A 22,927-nucleotide genomic window follows, 5' to 3' on the forward strand; every position below is an offset into this window, starting at 1 on the left:
AGAAATAGAGAGGTGTTAAAAAAAATAATCTTGATCCAAATTTTGAATAGCCTAAAACCTTGTGAGTTTTACATATTTAAGCCCAGCACTGCTGACAGGTAAGGGAGATGGCAAGTTGCTCAACAATTTGGCACTTGAACTCTTCAAAAATAAAATCAACCAGAAATGGTGATATTGTAATAATTTGTGTGAAGGCAGAAACTCCCACCTACTGTTGATCTCTAGGTATGCTCACCAGAAGGATAATTTCAAAAGTGGAGTTCTAAAAGCCACATCACAATTAGAAGAGTGCACATGTCACAACTCATGACTCATTAAAAACTCAAAGCACACAAGGCTTCAAGGACTGACTTGCATAAATTTTGAATAAACTTTGAATTGGATCATGTCTTGAAATTTATTATATTTTTAAACAGCATGAAGTCTTATGTGGATTTGGCAAGCAAAAACTTTTTGAATTATTTCGAACAGAATTTGTGAAACAGGCAAAAGAAAGCAATATAACTTTTTTAGTGGGCACTTCTTGAACTGAAACTACTGACTTGTGTATAATGTAGTTCTGCCCCTCTTCAGTTACTCCACACTCAACACGAGAACCAGGAAAGATTGTAAAGCTAGATAGAGAATATGTATAAATTTTTGGAACATCTAAAGGATTTTTTTTTGTTGAAGCCCGCAGAAGCAGTCATATTAAGATCCTTAATAGCCAAAGATAAGGCATTATTTTGAAATGCATTGAAGCAGGTAGATACAGTAATCCTCTTCAGTGCAGAGTGAGGTGTCATAGAGGTGTTAGCTGTATGTAAAAAGAGTGGAAGAATGGTACTGAACATTAAACGATTCATGATCAGAACACTAGTTTCAATGGCAGAGAATAAGGCAAGGTGGCATCTTTTGAGACTACCTGTTTATAAAGACACAAGCTTTCCTAGGCAATAACATGCTTTTTCAGATGCCAGGAATGATGCATTTGAGGAGTTACTCATCTATGTTAAATGTATCCCCTAAAGAAGTTTAAATATGACCAATGTAGGTTCTAAATCAGAAAAGACTGACCATATTACTGAGTGTCGGCTACAGCTAGTTCTATCAAATGCTGCCTCAAGTTAGGGTAGACTCAGCCCATTATTACTGCATGAAACAGCCACTAAATACATTGGTGTGTTCTGAAAATACATTAAAAGGGTTGAATTAATAGATGCTACAGTAATGAGCTCCTAAAAACTTTAGGTGCTTGTAAGGTAGTATCATAGGATAACAAGGGCTAAACACTTCAGTTCCTTCAAAATAGATTTTGATTTTTTTTTTAGACTTTTTCCTGACTTCCATAATAACGAACCTTAAAAAATGAGCTGGACTGTTGACACAAAGTGAGAAGGATTAGTAGTGACTATCTTCTGGGCTTTTCGAACCTGTGGGAGATGTGTTGGGTGAACAAAAAGAATTTTGAGTAACTTCAGCTTCTAACTTCAGGGATCAAGAATGTCATTCTCACTTTTAAAGTTTTGTGCAGCTACTGATCAGAATGCTTTCATGAAGCATAGGGGGAGTTGGGAAAAATTAGATAATTATAAAGCAGGTTTTATTTCCTGCCTCATATTTTCAGATGTTAAGTCCTGAGGGTGGGGCATAGCAGTTTTCATTTGTTTTGCAAATGATGTGGAATGTTGATGGCGAAAATATTTCCATCAAAAACTGACAGGTTAATTTTGGAAAGTGGTCAACATTTGACTTATAGTATTTATCTGGGGTCAAAGGTCAGGTTAGGTTACATACTTAGGAGTACATTTTAGGGGTGCTGACAGGAACCTTGGCATCTCACATCTTTTAATATTCTTGCATCATTCTTCCTTTTGTTATTGTATATGGACCACTTTAGTACTCGGCTGTCCTGGTCATAAACCATTGTGTTTGGAGCTATGTGAACACTAAATAAAAGATAGTTGCTTCTCCAAAGACCTGACCATCTAAGGCAAGAGACAACAGGTACAGATGAGGGAGTGGTTTTTTTTGTTTGTTTTGGGGTTTTTTTAGTAGTAGCTGAAGAGAAAATGGAAGAAGTAAGAGACACTAAGTCAGCTCTTAAGCTTATTAAAACTTTTAAAGAAAAATTGTAAAGAATTCTATTTTTCAAAAAATGAATTCGGAGACTTTAGAGGCTCCTCATTTCATACTGGAAACATCTTACAATTGAAGTGTCACAATTTTCTAGGCCTGTGCTTGATGAAAGTTGATAAGCAGAATCTGTGCATGGCAGAAATCTTCTATTTAATGGCCTCTACTGGGAAACTTCTTTGATTTTTACCAATACCTATTTTTATTTTGTAGAACAGGACAGAAAAAACAGAAATGTATGGTACTTATATAAAGCAGGCCTTGTGCATCCTTTTCTATTTTCACCTTTAGCATAGTACATATGAGACCTCAATAGCAAAAACAAAGTGACAAAACACTTAAACACACCAAATTTTTATACTCAAAATATAGATTATATATTCTTGTACCTTAAAACATGATCATGTGCATTGCTCAAAAGTAACATCACACACAGGATTAAGGTTCTTACTTGATTTAAACCCCTAATTGTTTTTTAAAGGACAATACTTTTATTTTTACAAATATTTACATTAGTTAATAGGGACTTATGAGAGAGTGAATGTATTGCAGCCTCTTAACAGGCCTCTGCTGATCTCATTGGTTGCTTGAAGAAAACTATAAAAGGAAGAGGTAGCTTGGTGGAATAAAAAAATGGGTTTTTTTGCTTTCTAGCCAGCTAATATGGGAAAAACATAATGAGAAATATATTTTTTTAGTCAATTTATTTTCTGTAATTGTTTGTCCGGTAATAAAGGAAACCTAAAGGAGAGGGCCTCATGGTGATGATATTTGGAGCTTTACGTCCCTTTCCTGGCTGTAGGAATTGTTAACTGGCCTGTACAATTCATATATTCATAGATCCATAGGGGCTGGAAGGACCTCACAAGATCATTGGGTCCAGTCCCTCTGCACTAGGCAGGGAAGACAACTGGGGTCACCCCAGAGAGGTGACTGTCAGGTTTCCTCTTGACGATTTCCAGGGTAGGAAATTGTACCACCTCTTGAGGGAGTTTATTCCGCAGTCTAGACACCCTGACTATGAGGAAGTTTTTCCTAGAGTTGAGCCTGAAGTGGTCTTCCAGGAGTTATTTATCCATTACTCCTGCTATTCCCCAAGGGTGCCCAGGTGTACAGCTGTTTGCTGAACCCTTGATGTATTCCCCTGATGTAGTGGTAAGCTGCTACCAAGTCCACTCTCAGCCTTCTTTTTTTAAGCTGAAGAGGCCCAAGTCCCTAATCCCTCCTTGTATGGTCTGCCTTGCAAGTCTCTGATCACACAGGTGGCTATTATCTGGACTCTCTTAAATTTTTCCATGCCCTTGTTGAAGTGCAGCATCCAGAACTGGATACAGTACTCCTGCTGCGGTCTCATGAGTGCGGAGTACAGTGGAAGAATCACTTCCTTAGTTTTACATGAGATGCAGCGGTTGATGCATGCCAGAGTATTGTTTGCCCTGCTGACTACAGGGTTGCACTGATGGCACATGTTCATGTGATGGTTGATTATTACCCCTACGTCCATTTCAGCTGAGGTGCTAGTTAAATTGGTGTCACCTGGGCTGTAGGTATGTTAGGGATTGTTTGCCCCCAGATGGAGCACTTTACACTTCTCAGTGTTGAACTTCATCTGGTTCTGATCTGCCCAACTCTCCAGCCTGTCCAGGTCCGCCTTAATCTGCAGCCTATTTTCAGGCGTGACCATGTTATCCCATAACTTGGTGTCGTCCACAAACTTGGCCAGTGAGTTCTTCACCCCCACATCCAAATTATTGATAAGGATATTAAAAAGCACTGGACCAAGCACAGACTCTGGAGATGACAGCTTGAAAGACTTTGACTTTGTAATACTTCTAGTCTGGTGACCAGACCACCCATCTGCAAGGGGAAGACTCAAAGTCTACTATGTGTCTGGTTTAGGTCATGAACTTGAGCCAAGGTCTCTCATCTTTCAGAACAGTGTCGTGTAACCTAGGCAAAATTTACTCTGTTGCAGCTGTTCTAGTTGGTATAAAATACTTGCATAGTCATTGAAACAGAGCACAAAAGAGTACAAATGTCTCTCTAGTCTTGTGGTTAGTTCTAATTCACCTTAATTTCAGATTCGCTCTTTGAAAGTTTGCTTAGTTTTTACGAAGTGGGTAAACATCAACTAGAAATACAAAATCATAGTTATAGAAAAGGGACCGCCAGAGGTCATCTACTCCAACTCCCTGCCTGTGGCAGATTCATCCCTATCCAAGCCACCCCATACAAATTCGTTATCTAACACATTAGTAAAACTAAAATGGCAACCCTTGACACAATCACAAAACACCACCATAACCTGCCACAGGTAAAGCAGGGGAACGATGGTGCCAATGTCCTAATGCTGAGAGAAAGCACTAGCTCCTGCCCCAGACTATGAGGTGGTTAGGGCATGGGAGTAAGTTCAAATACACTCAGCCAAAAGGGGAAATGGAAATTGGGTCTCTTTTTAAATGACTGCTTTAACCATGAACCACCTGCAGAATTTCACCTAAATCCATGTAGTATCAGAATGACTGCATTACATTTTTCAGCAAACTTACTATTCTGACCCTTGAAAAAAAATCAGTCAGTTTAGTGTTCAAGGAGTCACCTGAGGGGAACTACCAATTAAAACTGATCTTAAACCAGAGCAGATCTTAATTTAATTCTATGAATCAAACTGAGAGACGTCTAGTACTGAAAGTGGCAATGTAGTGAAAGCGCTAACTCTGGTCGATTACTCTCAGAATTAAGATTTATAAAAATATTTTATCTTCATAGTGTGTCTCTAAAGGCATACTTAAATGATTATGTTATTACTGTAATAAGACATCATGTAAAGGCAATTATAAATTGTTAAAATGAGAAAAACAAGATTTTGCCAATTAGGTGGACATGTGATAATAATGCACACGATGTTTCAATCACTTTGCTACATTTAGCATAAGAAAATTGTTAACATCTGTGATATAATCCATCAAATCTTTCCTTATACAGCAATTGTTGGCAACTGGCATCAATTGCTAATACACTTCTTATGCAAATACTGTACATTGACACTTGGATCTAATATTTTTTCTCTTTTATTGGTCCAAATGGGAGTTTTTGTAGTTTGATTCCACTTAGCTGAAAAGTCATAAGCTAGTTATTGTGACTAAAGCTAGTTGAAAAGCAGGATTTCTGGTTCCAGGAAAAATGTCTGTTAATTTTGAAATTTGCCTTCTATCTCCATTTGGAACCCAGCCAAACATTTCCAAAATTTCCCATGATTGGGAAATTCTGAGCAAATTCTTTTCAGAAACAGTGATGCACATTATTCCCAAAATGAAATAGCTGCCCAAACACTGGTGCTGCTCAGTGAAATCAACATTCTTGCCACTTTTGTTGAGCAGCTGCCTGGTATACCAGGGTTCCTTGCTTCTGTTGAAGTCCAGACTTTCATGCTCTACTGCCTGGAAAGCTTGTAATTGATGGCTGCCTTTGAGTCAGAGACCCTGGAAACACCAAGTCCCCAACCCAGTGTCAGTCTGACTAGTAGAAAAATCGCCAAGTTGAATGTGCTGGAAAGCTTGAATTTCTGTTGCTCAACCAATTCGCAGGAACCCAGGCAGGGCTGCATAGAAACCTTGCTTTGGACTTGTGGAAAGTACATCAAATTTGAGAGCTTTCAGAGGAAGTCTTTCAGGTTTCATGGATTAGTACTTTCTAATGAAATTTTGTTTCTTTGAAAAAAGTTCTAACCATCTCCAGTCGTGACACTTATGTTCACTTAAAACACGCTAAATATGTGTTTAAGCTTGTAAAAAAAGAAATGTACAATCATTTATTGAGTTTCTTCTGTGGGGAAATAAATTAGGTGAAATATTACAGGGTGCCCTGAGAGATGAACTTTTATAAACTATCTTTCCTTTTCTCAACCCCTTCCTCAGACTGTCAGTGTTTTATAAGCTTTTTAACATGCTAAGAGAGCAGATTTAAAAGATGTCAGAGAACTGAATATCTATGCTTCTGTTTTATTCCAGAAGATTTTGGAGAATTTTGTTTTTATTACAGTTAACTATTAGTTTCCAACACAAAAGCAGGGAGGGAATTGTTAAAGAACTCCCTATGCTCTCACCTTTTGCATACTGGGTAGCAGTAAGTATTGTGGTGATAATCATCCAGCATCAACTTCGTTGGGCCGGCTGTATCATCCAGATGTATGACTCCAAACTCCTGAAGCAAGTTTTATTTTCCCAGATCAGCCAAGGCTTACACTCAAGAGGAGGGCAGAGAAAGCACTTCAGGGATGTCCTCAAGGCCAGCTTAAAAAAAAAATGCAACATCAATGTCAGCCTGGTGGAGACTATTGCCCAGGACTGACCCACCTGGTACTTGGAAACCTCACGACAACAACAGGAGATGGAAACATGCTCAGGTCCCTTTCAACCCTACCAACTACGAACGATGAAACTGGAAAGCAGGAGCAGCAGAAACAGTGTGTCACAGACAAATTAAAATTTTCAAGTCTCACCTACCCAACATAGAAACACATCCAAGCTGCAGTAAAGCCTGTTGATCCTGGGCCAGCCTCAGAAGCTGTCTTCAGATGCACATCTAAGACAATCATTGAAGACAATCATCCTCAATTGAGGGATTCCCAAAGAGAGTGGTGAGGGCGCCAGTCTTTGACTTGCATTCAGCATCCTCTCCATCATCATCTAAGGCTTCTGTGTAACCTTAAGCAAACCAGGTAAGCCCAGATCCTCAAGTCTACTTGCATACGTGTTGTATCTGGTTGAGAGCAGACAATTATTTTAATGGTCCAACCCCCACTTTAAGCTGCAGTCATGCGAAATGGAAGATTAATACAACAATCCCAGATGTTTCTATGCTTAGATGTTTAGAAGGACCCTGCTTTTTAAAGCTAAGGTCCTAATGTTCAGAGTTCTGTGAATACATTGAAGGAAGGACCTGCTTTCCAGTTAGAGATTCTAATCAGGAAATATGAGATGTCTATAAAGCCATGTGATTGTGTTAGATCAGTACAACTCCTAGAGGATTAGGGAAGACCCAACTCTATCTGTTTTCTCAGAGTATTTATATTTGCCTTTCCATTCCTTGAGTAGAGATAATTGTAGTTACACCTTCCTCCCCTTTAAATATTATAAGCTTTATGGCTATAAAGTACACTAGACATATTTAATTGCTGCTGGAAAAAAACAATATTTCAAATTTTGGTTGCTCTAACAGTCTCTGTGCTTTGTCTTCCTCTTTATTGTAAGCCTAAAGTTATTATCACACATTTTCTATCTGCTTTTTCATCTCAGCAAATTCTATTGAAATTATGCCAAGAGTAATAAACAAATTTCAAGATACTGGTATATTTTAATAGTTTCAACAAGTATATTTTCACTTCTGCATGAAATTATTTTTCATGTTAAATGGTAGCATTTTATTACCTATACAAAGTTTAAATAGCCATAATTTATATGATTAATCTTGACTTCTAGCAGGGGCCATCAGTGAACAAAATATTTTATACAAATAGTGGATTTGATTGTGGATTTTTAAACATAATTGTCTTGGGTGAAGTAAAATGTGGATGTTAATGCTGCTGTATTAGCTAGATCTATTCTGTTTTTCTACATAACAGATAATATAAAATCCAAAAAGAAATAGACAGAGAGGGGGAGAAAAGAAAAAATAACCAACCAACTAACCCCTGCCCTCCAAGCTGTTTAGGTGTAGGAAAAAGTCATTAGCCTGCCTACTTAAAAGTAGGTAGACTTCATATGACACCACTCATAGAGTGTTCCTTTTTTGTATGTAATGACTTACATTTTTAGCAACTGACTATGATTTATTTATAGCAAGCAAAAGAGCATGTCTTCCCCAAATCCATTTGTGTTGCTATCATCAAAATGATTACTTCCTTTTTTTAAAGCAAATTATTCCTAACAATATTACAATGGATGACTCATCCCAAAGTGACTAACTTTTATCTTTCCTACGGTGATATAGTTCTGTAAAGCAGTTGATAAAGTGAAATATTTTTTTCTTTCATTTTTAATGGATTTTTATTTGTTTTCACTATGTTATACAGGTTTTCCCTCCCTGTGTACACCTTGGCCTTTTAAGTTCAGCCACTGTAATTTTTACATTTTGAATTGTGTAAAGATGGTCCTTCATGATTATGTTACACACATGTTAAATTAGCTATTGTTAACAATTTGCTATAAATCAATCCTACTCAAGATCCATGATGCTAGAAAACTGAATATGTGGATTCAGTGAAAATAGTGTGGCCTAGGGTGTCCATACATCCTCATTTGGCTGGGACAGTACTGAATTTTGGGGACTGGTCCTGGCCTGTAGGTGAAAATTCAAATGAGTGTCCTGGGTGTAGGGTGGGGAGGTGGAGCAGCAGGGGATGTCAAATAGAAAGCCCTAGCAGATAGGAAAATTGCCGTAAAATAGTCTAGCTTTATTACTGAAATGGCCATTAAAAAGGGGAGATGATTGTTCACACCTGTAAAGTGAAGAATAATGGGTGATTAACAGACTGTTGACTTCCTTAGTTGACTGAATAATAATACCACAGCTGCACCACACCACCCCATCCCACCCTGCCCTGCCACCATCTCTATCTGCAGCAGTGCCACTGACTTGACAGGCCCAGACATGTGGGACATTTTCCCATATGGTCACCCTACTTAATTTTCAAGAGACTTTGAGCGAGGGGATTTTGAACTGAAAATAAATATTAGAAAAGTAACCAATCTACTGAGTACGTGTGCCCATGGTATTTCCAGAAAAGTAGAATAGAACCCAAGGAGAAAATAATGTACTGTGATTCTTATTGAATAGTAAGAATCTTATTAATCTTATGTTCTCAGAAGTGTTGGGCTTCTTCTTTTTAATAAATAAACTTTTATAAACAAACTTAATTATTGCTTATTCACATACCTTAATGTTGTCCTTTTTGTCACCCCTGGCACTTTAAAATTTAAAAACGTTCATTGAATCTGCAAAATCTGCACAAATATGCAGATGTAACTTTGTGCAAAATGTATACTTGATGAATAGATTGGGTAATTGTATGTCCATAACTAGTGTAGCTAATCCAAGATGTAGTAACTCTTTAAAAGACTTGAGTTCTACTGTGAAGAACATTTGTTGTTACTATGTGGATTAAATAGCTTGGATTTACCCATCTCCTACTGTAAAGACAAAGTAATCATACAAAGGGACAAAGAATATGAACTGGTACAATGTCAGATATAACCCTGCCAGGCCCTGCTGTAGAAGATGTATATAATGTTATTTTTAAATAGGGAAAAAACAGAGGGAGTTATTCAGCCTACTGGTGACTGAAGTTCACTTCCTTACATAAGTAGCATGGTCTTAGCTAGCACTGAAGAAGTTTCTGAAATGTCTCTACTTAAAATTTTCATTCTTTAGGGTGATAAAGAACAGGACAGAATCAGCAGTCAGAGCAGAGTAGTGTCTGAGTCAGCAGTTGTGACTAGGCCTGAAGCTGTAGTGGCTGCCATTTTTATACTCGCTCTAAACCTCCATGTAGAGCTACTGCCCTGTTCACCCACCCCTAGTTACATTGCTACTTGATATTTTTAGTAGTGGTAATGGTGTAGCTGTGATTTGTGAATGATGTAAGAGAAGCAAAATTTGTGAGGTAAAATAATATCTTTGACTGGACCAGCTTGTATAGTTTTGATAGATAGGAGGCAGACTTACACACTTCAGGTCTAGGGAGAAAGGCAATTATAATTCAAGCTAAGCACAGGTAAAATAATTAAGCTGATCTGACCACTTGAAAGGGGCAAACTCTCTTTTTCCATGGTAGTTTACTGGATACCAAGGAGAAAATACTCAAATATTGTTGAGTATTTGGTTAGTGTCTTTGTAACTGGAGATGTAAACTTTTTAAAGATGTTACTTTTTGAAGTATCAGAACTTTGTTAATAGTGGTGTTTTTATAAATCTCAGTATCTATCTACAATTATTACTGTGTGGGAAGTAGGTATGTGTAATTACTAGATTTTATCTTAGTTTGGAAATGTTGGGTGTTAACTTGTTTAAATGTGTTTAGGGCCTGGACTGTTAAAATTTTGACCATAAGACCTCTCTCTGAGCTAAGCTCTCCAATAATCTGGTTTCTTATAATACTTTCTGTCCAAGCTTACTATAGATGCTTCTTAAGTGTTCATAATTGATCTTCCCATGTTAGTTCTAGCACCCATTAGCTACTAGAACTTCTTGATAGTACTACTTGATCCTTCTCTTTTCCTCTGGCAAGCCATTCATGATCACTTCATACACACTTTTACATCAGAGAAATTGGTCTGTTTTTTTCATTTTCCAGGAAGATAAATGCATGTTTCTTTCTGATGTTGCCTGACTGCCCTTAATATTCAAAACTGGAGCCCACAGAATGGAATATTTATGATATTTGATATTCACTTCTTATTTGTGTTTATGCATATCCCAACTATGCAGTTACCAGGTTAACAACCACAAATGGCTGCATATGGGTACAGTACTAATTGCACATAGCACCTCATTGGTAAACAAAGCACTGGGGCTTCTCAGAGTTTTTCTGTTTGAGGGGGTTTTAATAACAAGAAAATGAAAGCAATGAAAGGGGAGTTGAATTCATTCTTAATAATTAATTATTTCATTGTATCTAGAAATATCAGTTTAGCAAGTTAGTGATGAATGATGACAATACCTTGCATCCCAAAAGCCATTGAACTAGTTTATCTTCAGTACACTATTTGATGAAGTCTGGCTGAAGTCTTCCACAAAACTTAGGGCCACTTCTATTTTCAAGGAAACATCATACTCATTATGTGAATTATGAAATTGTCATTATTATATAATAACACATTACCAATTTCCTACAAATTTGGTATTATCTTTGTGCATCTGTTTGCAAATACCACAGAGTCCTCTAAGACCCTATGACTCCCTTCTGTATTGAATTTTGTGCTATCAGTCCAAAATGTAATGTTCATCCTTTCTATAGGAGGAGTTCTTAAAGCTTGTTCTCTAGTTCACCAAACTCCAGACATGTGTTCTTGGTGCCCTAAAGAACAAAACATTTTGAGAACCCAGCAATAAGGGACTGAAGAGTGTTGAAAAGGGAAGTCACTGTATGAGAACTTTTTTTCATGAAATACCTTATTTACTTGAATCTAAGATAACCCTGGATTTAAAATGACCTGTCCTCTCAATAATTAGATTCCACGCAAGGAAAAAAAATAACTTGGTATTATTTTTTAAAACAGAACCATTGACAAAAAATAAAGCAATACAAGTAAGTCATAAATTTAACATTAACTTCAATTTGATTCAAACATTAATTTAACTTTATATTAGGTTCTGGACCAAACCTGGTGAGCACTGCTGCTTTCTTAGATCCTACAACTTAGGGCTAGTCATTTTCACATCCATTCTTGCTCTCACAGTTTTTACTTTTTTCACTCTTCTCATCTGTTGCCTCATCTTCCCATATAACATCATCTTCAGTTCCGTCCGTGGCATTTGATATACAGCACTTCTTGAAGCCTTTAATAGTAGATTCTGAAGATATCCCTCCCCAAGTATTCAGAATCCATTGGCAACACCATGCTATAGTTGGTTTCTAAATCTTTCCACCAGGTAAGCACATGGTTCCCTGCCATGAGCCAGTCTGAGTACTGATGTCATAAATGGTCCTAAACGGGCTTATTCATTACAACATACAGTACTTGGAGTTGAGACGTCATACTAGCCTCACATAGGTTGGAAATTTGTACCACCTGCCAATAAAGTCATAACTGTAATATGCAAGTTTTTATTTCCTGTATCTCTCATAATTATGGATGTTGCATCTTTCTCATGGAGTGACATTGCTCAGCATGTCAAAATAGACTGGAGCCTCATTAACACTACCTATCTGGCCCAGAAGGTAAGCATGAGTTTTGTGTAGCCCAATAATGTACTGCTAGAATTCAGCAATTTTTGCTGCAGCCTGAGGGTAACTTTTTTGCAAGTGATGTTTTTGCAAGCCACTTGTTACATCATTCAGATGTATCACCAAATGCTTGCTTTGAATTTTTTATGGGAAATGTTCAATTGATTCTCTATTTCTCACGCTTTGAGTTGAAGCACTTTGTAGGTGATTGACATTTCTGTCTTTCCCTTTTTCTTGAACATACTTGAGAACTTCCTTATCAGTTTCAGGAAAGTGGCCTCGTTTTGGACCCCTGAATGATTTCTGTGTGACCCCTGAATGATTTCTGTATGGATTCCTGAGTTTCCTTTTAATTGTCTTTGTTGCACATTTGCTTCAGTAACACTCTACTTCCTTCCCACTTCCCATTGGTTACTTCTTTTCAGCATAATTTACAACCTGTATTTTAAAGTGCATGTCATTTCTTTTGGTATCTTCACATGTGTACCACTACTTCCTCTTTTTTCTATGTGGTCTCTCATGCAGTTTTCCCTGCCACTGCTTACCCCACAAAATCTACCAGGGGTTCCTATGATTTTAAATTTTGGCCAGTCAACGGTGATTAGAACTGTAATACACTGCTTTCCCTGTTACTCCACCAGAAGCTCCCCTACACCCTTGTTGGGTGCCTTGCTACTACTTGCCTTACCACTGGGTGCCTTGTATGCTGGTTCCCTTGCTGCTGCTGCCTGGATCACTCATTGCTGCTGCCAGGTTCCTTTTCATGTACTGAATCCCACATTGGCATACACATGCTGAGTCCTTTGCCACCACATGCTGGATACCTTGCCTTATGCTGGGTCTCTCGGTGCCAGGGCAGCTCAACATGTGATATTGAGGCTCCTTGCATGTAGTTTGAAATGTGCCAACAGACACTAGCCAGATACTATCCCCACAGCATACAGGGTGTCTGGCCAGCACATGCTGAATCACTCTGAGCTGCTGCTCAAGCAGCAGATGATGCTGGAACAACCTGGCATGCAGCAAGGGACCAGACCAGGCTGCTGGCCATGTGCCAAGTTGGGCCAGCACCTGCTGCTGAGGCAGTAGCACAGAGTGACTTGGCACCCACCAGCTGGAAACTCTGCATGCTGCAGGAACAGTGCCTGGTTGGCAACTGCTGGGTCATTTCAAGCTGCACGTGGGGTTTTCAGGTAGAAGGTACCAGAGCAACTTGGCATACGCTGCCAGGAAGCAGCTGAGTGACCCTGCACTGCCCAGCCACAAACCCTGAACATTGGGTGAGCCCAGTCATCCTCTGTTCTCTGGCCATGTGCTGGGAACCTGGCCATGCCACATCTTCTCTTAACTCACTGTCCCTTGTGCATCTTCTCATTTCAGATCAGTCCCACTCATTTCTAAGATGAGGCCTGTTTTTTTTTCCCTCCCTTCCCCATCCCCCATTCTCCATCCCTTGGTGAATGGGGGCAGGAGGAGGGGAACGACACTTTACCTTAGAACTGAGTAAATTTGGTAATTTGTAGAATGAAAAGAAATAGATATTTTTTTTTTCTTTTTCTGGTTTTAGAGAGTTGAGTAAAGAAGCAACCTGGTAGCTCCTCTGCCTTGGTTTCTTTAATACATTACTTTGCACATTGTCAGACATTGCAGGTTGGTGCCAGTAGTACTGTGATGAATGGGTTGATAAGCAACAAACTACTGCTGACTCTGAAGTCCCAAGCTAGAAGGTCGTGAAGAACAGAGAGTAAGTTATCCCTTTGCTCACGACTTAATATAATCAACAGACCTGCTCTACGATTTAATCTTGCACAGCTTGCTGCGGCATGTGCAAATTCCTTATAAATTTTACCATTTAAATGTCTGATCGTGCAATCTTGGTGCATGCACAGAAGGGCTGCATGATCTCAAATTAATTAAGGTTTTATTTTAATATCTTAATGTCATATAAATAGGTCTCTCCATATGTGTTGGGAATGTAAAGCTTCTGCTTTTGAATTTATCCTTGGGATTTAAATATTTGTGTGATAGCAAAAGATAGATGTCTAGCTCTAGGAAAGGTCTTGCTTAGTATTCCATACTGTGAAGATTATTATCAGCAATACCTATTATAATAATCCCGGTATAGTGCTGTCTTGGTTAAAGACTGATGTTTTGAAGGCTTCTATCAGGTTCTGTCACTTTTTTTTGGAGTAAAGTTATATTTACCATAAGCATTTTCTTGACCAATAATGTACAGCTCCTTCCTATAATATGCTCTTAATAAGCAACAATACAATGTAGGAATTCCTGGGTTTTGTTTGTTTGTTTCCAAAACACATCCTGCTTTCCAACTGATATATATTCCAACACATTTCTTAGGGATCGTACGTGTCCTTCATGAAAGAGGTCACAGATATGAGCACATGAAAAAATACTGAGACTTGCAATTTTTTTACAACACCAATTTCTATGATCTTTTTTTCTTTTCCCTGTCCATGATACAAAATGTTCCTTCCTTCAGTAGCCTTACCAGCTCTGTCTTGATCACTGCAAACCCTCCCTAACTGGCATCACTAACATCTATATTGCTCCTGGCAGTATTCACAAAGTACAGTCATTAAAATAATCTTCTTTGCCTGTGATTCTGACTATTTGAAGTCCTAATGTAAATCTCTCTGACAGTGGTCTTCAGTACTGCCACCCTATTAAGTTTAAGCTTCTTATACGTGCCTTCAGGGCCATATAAGCTTGGTTTCCTGGTTACCCTTCTACCTATAAACACAGTTTTCTTTCTTAACAAATGAGTTTCAATCCCCCCCAAATCTGTTATGCCACCTTCAGTGCCATCTTTATCCAAGTTTCCTACAGTCATCTTCAAACTTTCCTCCATATCCCTTCCTACTCATGGCATGCCCATTTCTGGTCTCATATTGTATCTAAGAAACTGTATGTGTAAGTGCAAGATAAATCTCTCTGACCTTCCCTTTTTGCCTTTGTAGAGTCACAGAGTTGTAAGATGCCAGTCTTACTGCTGTTTTTAAAAGTTCAATAGCTCATTAATTGAATTGATATTTTAAAAATATATTAAAAAGTGGACTGAGATGTCATCATATTCTTGACGTAGATATAAAAACCACCTCTTAAATCCGGAATGTTTTTTTGAAAGTATAAAATACAACATGAAATATTTTCACAAATGCTAATGAATACTTACTGATGGCTTATGTTCCATTATTTTCATTGTTTTGATTCATAACACAGTAACATGTAGCAGAAAATAGCCTGGCCATTTCCACAGAAATATAATAGGCACTCTTAAAAGCAATAAAGAACAATTTGTATTATAAATGTTTAATATTTATTCTTCTAATAATCAATTAACAATGATTTTGTATGTTCTCAAGTATTATTCCAGCATTTGTGTGCTTTTGGCTTATATAGTAAGTTTTTAATAAATTAAAATATAATGCTGTTTACAGAGTGATTCTTTTTGGATGTATCAATGTGGCTAGTTATGCTAGTCTAAAGTTAGGCAGAAGGTAGGGCAGCATCACACCTTGGAGACTGATGCAGAGAGGTGTTATTATCCCTTTACCTGTTAGTTGCTGAGATGCCACCCTGCCCTGATCTGTTTGCATCAGAGGATATCATCTGAAGAATGTACCTGGGGTGGTTCTCTTATGTTCCCCTCTCTCTTATCCCAGACCTGTACCTTCTGGCTTACTGATGAGGCAGTATGCAGCAGTCTGGCAGTGAGAACATGGTGGGAATTGTAGTACTCTAGAATAGAAGTGGAATTTGCTGCTGTAAGGAATTTGCACCTTACTTTTTTGCCACAGAAGCCCATCTCTACAGGGCAAAAAAATGCTGATTTTGAAGGCAAAAATTGAGTATCCATTCTCTCTTAGCAGCAGTAAACTTCACTGCTGCTACACAGGTTAAAACCTGGCCTTTGAGAAGGCACATACTCATGTCCCCTGCCTTCTACATTTTTATGACCTGAATATGGAGGCCTTTTGCAGATGGAAAAGGTGTGTAGTTAAAGAGGCACAGACTTTTGCATCTTTTAATGAGTATTTTTCAGTGTATAAAGTAGTTAACTATATACACTGGATAAAAGTGCCCATTGTGACAGATCACCCCTTTGGGTGTCCATCACTTTAAGGGCCAGAGCAGGAAGCTGCCAGGTGGCTGATGAGAGCAGCTATTTTGGAGAGCTCTGTTGCAAGAGCAGAACACTTTGTGTTCAGCTGCCTGAGGAGTAATATTGCCTAGTGGAGGTCCCACTCCAGGAATATCTTGGAGGCAAGGGTGAGGCTATGGGGAAGGGGGAGGCCTCGGTGGTCCTGGGCATGACCTAAAAACTGCACCCTGCCAGGATAGAAACGCCTGGTGGGCCTGCTTGTGGTGGGGTAGGACCACCCAAATGCCAGGACTGAGAACCTACCCAGTGTAAAGCGGGTCAGGGCACCTAAACCCCTGTCCCCACCTTCAGGTGGGTTACAGAAAGAGTGTGTGGGGGGGGTGGCCAGGTAAGCTTAGGAGAACTGCTTGAGACCCATGGGGTGTCGGACTCTGGAGGTGGGCCAGGAACTCTCAAAGAGGAGCACCTGAGTCCAAGGGGGTGTAAGACCCTGGGCACTGAGAGTGGCAGGGCAGAGTTGTGGAGCTAGTTAAGCTCAGGGGGGAGCAGGTGAGTCCCAAGGGGGTGGAAAACCCCAGACCCCAGTGTAAGGGATAGAGCGGTAACCTGAGAGAGGCATAGTGGTCCAGTGAGGGGCAGGGGCAAAGTAGGCCCATAGACGAGCAATTGCTCAGTCCCATTCAAGTGAAGGTCATGGGATAGGCCCAAAAGACTGTTCCAGGGCTGACCGAGAGGTGGAGAGTAAAGCCCAAGGATCTCTGAGTAGGGCGGTGTGAATGTGGCCTGGAAAGGCAGCATGCAAGATACTAGGTGAGAGCCAGTGGAGTATATGAGACCTCGGTGAGGAGGTGGTGGTGTGTGTGGTGGGCCAGTACGGGTGGCTCCTGTGCTGGGTTACCCACCTCACTGCACCCAACTACCTTCCAGGCTCTGAGTGCCTCCGTGGAGGCACCTCACATCTGGCCTTCCCCGTTCCCAGAGCACACTCATTAGCCTGGGTGTAATGATGCCACCACCAAGGGTCTAGACTGATCCTGGCCCTGTGCCCCCTGGGAAATGCAGGCCTAGTAGTCCTTGAGGGTACTCAACCCACTTCAAGAACTTGGGGTGCTTCCCTCAGTTTGAAGCACAAATAGTGGTCTCCCTTAGTCATCCAAACTGAGGGAACCTCAAGGCATAATCTAGACCCACTCCCAATAAGTCTCCCATGCTAGGTACAAAGGAGAACTTTATTGGTTACAAGGAGTAGATTTGGAATAGGGTACAGGGTTGAGCAATATCAGAGAAATCCCATAGAGCAAACTGGCATGGCTGGGTAGCCTTTGATCACTCGTCTGAGTTACTGAAGGCTATGTATTTAGTTATATTTCAGGTAGCTTACAAATGAGTATCATCCAGAGGCAGATGGAGATTTCCTCTGGAGGCAGGAAGCTCATTGATTATGTGTTTCGAGAGAGAGCAAGTTTCAGATAGTCCAGCTTCTCTCTGAGTTTTTTCATCATGGCAATTGCCCTTCCTCCTCGGCAGTCCTTAACTAATATAGACTTTAAGACCTCATTTACCTGGTCCAATGGAGGCCAGCACCTGTTGGCTGCCAGGCAACCAATTTGAAATGCATCACTGGTTGCTGGGTAGACTGGCATTGCTTAGAACAATAGGGAGCCTAAGCCCCTCACCCAGGTATATGATACCAGTCACATAGGCAGAGTGAGCATGTTACCCCCTTCCCTCAGGAATGTATCCAACTCAAGTTACAACTCAGGGTCACATGAAGAGATGGGGTAGAGGAGTGACCATGGTAACCAAATTGTTACATGGCAGGGTTTTTGGGGAGAGACACACTGTGGCAGAATGCCACCTCTGTGTGGCCTAAGAAGGCAGCGTGGGAGAGATACAACTATGTGTCCAGTTGGACCTGGCTTTGAACCAGAGACAGAGCACACTGTGAGACATTAGCAAGGTGTGGGGCATGTGTAGGGATGGTAGGAGTGTGTACTTATCACCCACGGTCATTTGGGTGCACACAGGGCAGGCTCCCACCTATTTAACATCACAATCATTTATCAACAATGCATGGCAGGTGAACAAGGTGGGAGGTTTGCCCAGAGACATGGGCGGGGCCATACTAGTACTACGCCTGGAAGCTGCTCTTGTCACACCATTCTTAGTTTTGTTTTTTTTCCAGTGTGGCTTTATCATGATTGAAAAAGGGCCCCATCTGAACCAGATGCAATTCTGAACTTGTCATAACTTAGCAAATGAAGTATAAGACTTGTATCACACAATTAATTGATGAATTGCACAATTACCTTGAGACCAACTACACATGAACAGTATCTATCATATCATAAAAAGCTCCAACCAGTTATAAAGTCAGACTTTGAAAATGTTTACTAACTTTATAGCTGGTTGCTGTTGAGCTTTAATTTGCACGTGTACCAGGGTCTCCCCTGTGTTTAAGAGCCCCATCAACTGACAGAGCTGCCAGCCATAGGGGTGCACTGCACTGTGTCCAGCCAGGGCTGGGAGTCCCACAACTGAGGTGATTCAGCCTCAGCAGCTGCTAATTCTGGGTCCAATAAACACAGGGACAGAGATTCATAGATTGTTTGGGGCTAGAAGGGAACTTGCAGATCATCAGGTCCAGCCCCTCCACTGTAAGCAGGAAGACATCTGGGGTTAGGCGACCCCAGTGAGGTGACTGTCCAGTCTTCTCTTGAAAACCTCTAGGGCAGGAGACTGCACCACCTCTGGAGGGAGTTTATTCCACAGTCTGAACACCCTGACTGTGAAGGAGTTTTTATTGGTATTAAGCCTGTAGTGGCCTTCCAGGAGTTGTATCCATTGGTCCTGGTGAACAGTTGTTCACCGAGCTCCTGATTCACTCCTCTGATATAGTGGTAAGCTGCTATCAAGTCTCCTTTCAGTGTTCTCTTCTTTAGGCTGAAGACGCCCAGGCACCTCAGCCTTTCCTTGTATGGCTAGCCATGCAAGTCCCTAATCATACGGGTGGCTCTTTTCTGGTTTCCACGTTCTTATTGAAGTGCAGTGTCCAAAACTGGACACAGTACTCCAACTTCAGTCTCACCAGTGTGGAGTACAGTGGGAATATCACTTTCTTAGTTTTACATGAGATGCATCAGTTGATGCCTGCCAGCATGTTGTTTGCCCTGCTGACCACTGCCTTGCACTGACGGCTCATATTCATGCGATGGTCAATCATTACCCCTAGGTCCCTTTTGGCCTAGGGTGCAAATCAAGCTGTCACCATTGAATCTGTACATATGTTGAGGGTTGTTTGCCCTCAGATGGAATACCTTACACTTGGAAGTATTAAACTGCATCTGGTTCCAGTCTGCCCAACTCTTGAGCATGTCCAGCTCTGCTTGTATCTGCAACCTATCTTGTGATGTGACCACACTGCCCTATAACTTGGTACTGTCCATGACCTTGGCCAGCAAACTTTTCACTCACCCATCCAAATCATTGATAAAGATGTTGAAAAGCACCGGTCCAAGCATGGTGGTTCAACACCGCTGGCCACTTTGCATCAGGACAACACAGATCCATTCATGAGAACTCTCTGGGTCCCACCCTGTAGCCAGTTTTCCACCCACTGAACCATCGAGCAGCAGAGCCCACAATCTTCCAGTTTTCCCACAAGGATATTGTAGAATAGTAGGTCAAAAGGTTTTTGGAAGTCTAGGTATATAAAGTCTACCTCATCTCCCATGTCCAGGTAGCAAGAGACCTGGTCTCTCACCAGGTCTCTCACCGCCTGGACATGGGAGACAAGAGTTCTACAGCTGTGGATGCTGGGACCCAACTGGATCACAGCAGCTGGGGTGGGGGGTATTCTTGGTATTCATGAGGCATGTATTTTACTTACTATCTTTCATGGTTTTAACTAAAACTGGGTAACCTGTGGATGTCTATAAGTCATTTGTTGGATGTTGTTTAGAAAAAAACCCACCATATTAAATAACAAAACTTTATAATAGGGTAAAAAAGAAGGGTAAAGGTGTCACCCTATAGGCAACTCATTTCCACAAGCAGCCACTATAGTGTTTGCCCTTGTCCACTGGGTTCCTGGGATGGGGTACTTACTCAGACCTCCATGCCCCTGGGGTTCTGTCCTCAAGTCAGCATTCAGCAGACACTAATGGGGTGATAAACAGCTTTATCTTTATTGGGAAACAGGATTCAAGAACACACACACTCACAGCTTGCAGGGAGAACAACAACCCACCACCAACGAATGACCCCCACAGGATATCGGGGAAAAGACTAGAAAGTTCCACAGCAGGCCCCTTAAAGGTACATTCCATATACCACAGCCACAGTGTGTTTCAGGTAGAGATGGTCTACCCATGTCAGAAAAATAATGTTCTCAATCTAGCAAGTTGTGCAAATAGCTGCCATATTGGAATCCAAGATGGCTACTGTGAATTCACATTTTGGTCAACATTTCAGCCCCTGCTGGGGTTAGAAAAATAATTCCATTGATGAAGCCAAAGTTGTACGGGGCAAGGAGATCAATCATAACATTTCTGTCCTGGTAGCCATATTGGATTCCAGATGGCAGTCATGAATTTAAAGTTGTGTTCATTATTAGATATCCCAAGACTCCTCTTTATTGCCCTCAAGCAAATGTTATAATGGAGCTGATAGCATCAATAAATCTAACAAAGCAAGGGGAAGGTATGATTCAGAATCTACAAAATGCACCACAGGTCTCAAAGTAAGTTCACAGTCAACGATTAGCCAAAGTACTCCTGGAATTGCGTGAATAAACGAGGCACTCATTCAACATAGGGCAGTTACTGAATTTGATACTTGATATGGCACTATTCTTGACAGACTACCACATTGTGTTCATCCTGCACTGTAATAGTCCAAAAACCTCAGCTGGCATCATTCTTGTTATGGTTCTTTCAAGCATAGAGGTCACAATGGGAGACTGTTAAGGAAGTCATGTAAGGTAGAAGATGAAAGGGAAACCTTATCAACATCATCAAGTGAAGAACACACTAAGACACCAAGCAGATCATCTAATGCAGTAGTTCACTGGAGGATGTGCGTATTCTGCCTAAATGCTTTAATAAGAAGAGACTGAGTCAAGTGTTGTCATTTGAACCAGCCGATCCAATACACACCCTTGCAGAGAAGAATGAAGTGTTGTGTTGCCTCATTGGTGTCAAAGAAAAGATCTAATAACTGTGGAGGCAAGTTACCATCCTGAATACAAGTGGAGAAACAATGGAAGCAACAAGTCTCTCTTTCCCATTCTCATGTGGAGATTGCACAAGAAGATATTCTTTTTTCTCCTGAAGTGGGAGCATGGCATCAATTGATTGATGAAGAAGATGCCAGTTTTGTGTGGAAAAATGTGTAGTCAGAAAGATGTACTTAAAAGATATTGCAATTTAGTAGAAGATGGTGGTGAATGTCTTCTGACCACACCGAAGCAAATGAAGAGCTTCAGACTTACTACAAGACAACCATTCAGTTTCAGCACCAAAGAAATGTAAATCTTCCATTTGTCTTCCAAACCATGGCAACGGGTAAAGCTGTACAAGCATTCATAACATCACACATAAATGATGAGGAAGCTGTTGCCTGAAGTTCAGAGGAGAGTTTTTGGATACAAGAATCTTGTACTATGCTGCTCTCAAGATCAAAGGACACTTAAAAGTTATAGCCACCATGAAATGATACAGTAACTTGAATGAAAAATAAACCTAAAAGTGTGTTTCTGATAGCCTCTACACATTGATCCATGGATTTTCGGAAGATGACAATGATACCTTAGATGTTGAAAGTCAGCTGCAAGATAAGAATCTAGACAGAGATATACTAAGTATATGTCAGGATTTGGTTTACCTGAAATCAAGGGACAAAGAGCTAACACCAGAACATGTTGGATTCAGTTTGCTGATACGTTACACAACCAGATCTAAGAAGCTGGTACAAAATCTCCACATGGCTGGATGCAGCATACCATATGACACAGTTTGTCACATCAAGACCACCATTGCTGAGAAAAACTTAAAGGAATTTCAGGAAAATTGAATTATTACCCAAAGGAATCTTGAAAGATTTACTGCATGAATTTAACTAAGTCATTCCAGCAATGATGACCAATAACAAGTCACTGAAACCACCCATCCATTGTACAGATAAAAACATGAATGAAAAACTTGACAGCACAGCTATTCAACAGATGTCAGCAGAGCTAACATGGATACTGGGTTAAATATTAGCCAACAACCAGGATAACATTGCTGCACTGGAGTGGACAGCATTTAACCAGTTTGTTCTTCACCACCATTGATTAGATTTTGTCCCATACTGCCTGCACCAGCATCTGAATATGACACATTTGAACTGTCATTGTGCAATGTAAAACAACTGTAGGATGCCTGGGCCATCCGTACACAGTCGTCATGTTTGATCAAGCATTGTACTGCAAAGTGAATGAACTTATGTGGGCTTGGCCAGAAAAGACTGAAGGCATAATCATTTGACTGGGAGGCTTCTATATCATCATGGTTTACCTAACAGTAGTTTGTCAACATTGTACCACTTCATGACTTGAAGATTGTTGGACAGAAAGTGGATTATTTTCAAAAAATACCGCCACAAACATAACAATAGGAAAATTGTACAACTGTGCTATCAGAGCACACATGATAACATTCCATGTAATATGGTATATTTCGAAGAAATGCTTCTGCTAATAG

The sequence above is a fragment of the Gavialis gangeticus genome, unplaced genomic scaffold (assembly GCF_001723915.1).
Source record: "Gavialis gangeticus isolate Ggan-Ray unplaced genomic scaffold, GavGan_comp1, whole genome shotgun sequence".
Taxonomy (NCBI): Eukaryota; Metazoa; Chordata; order Crocodylia; family Gavialidae; genus Gavialis; species Gavialis gangeticus.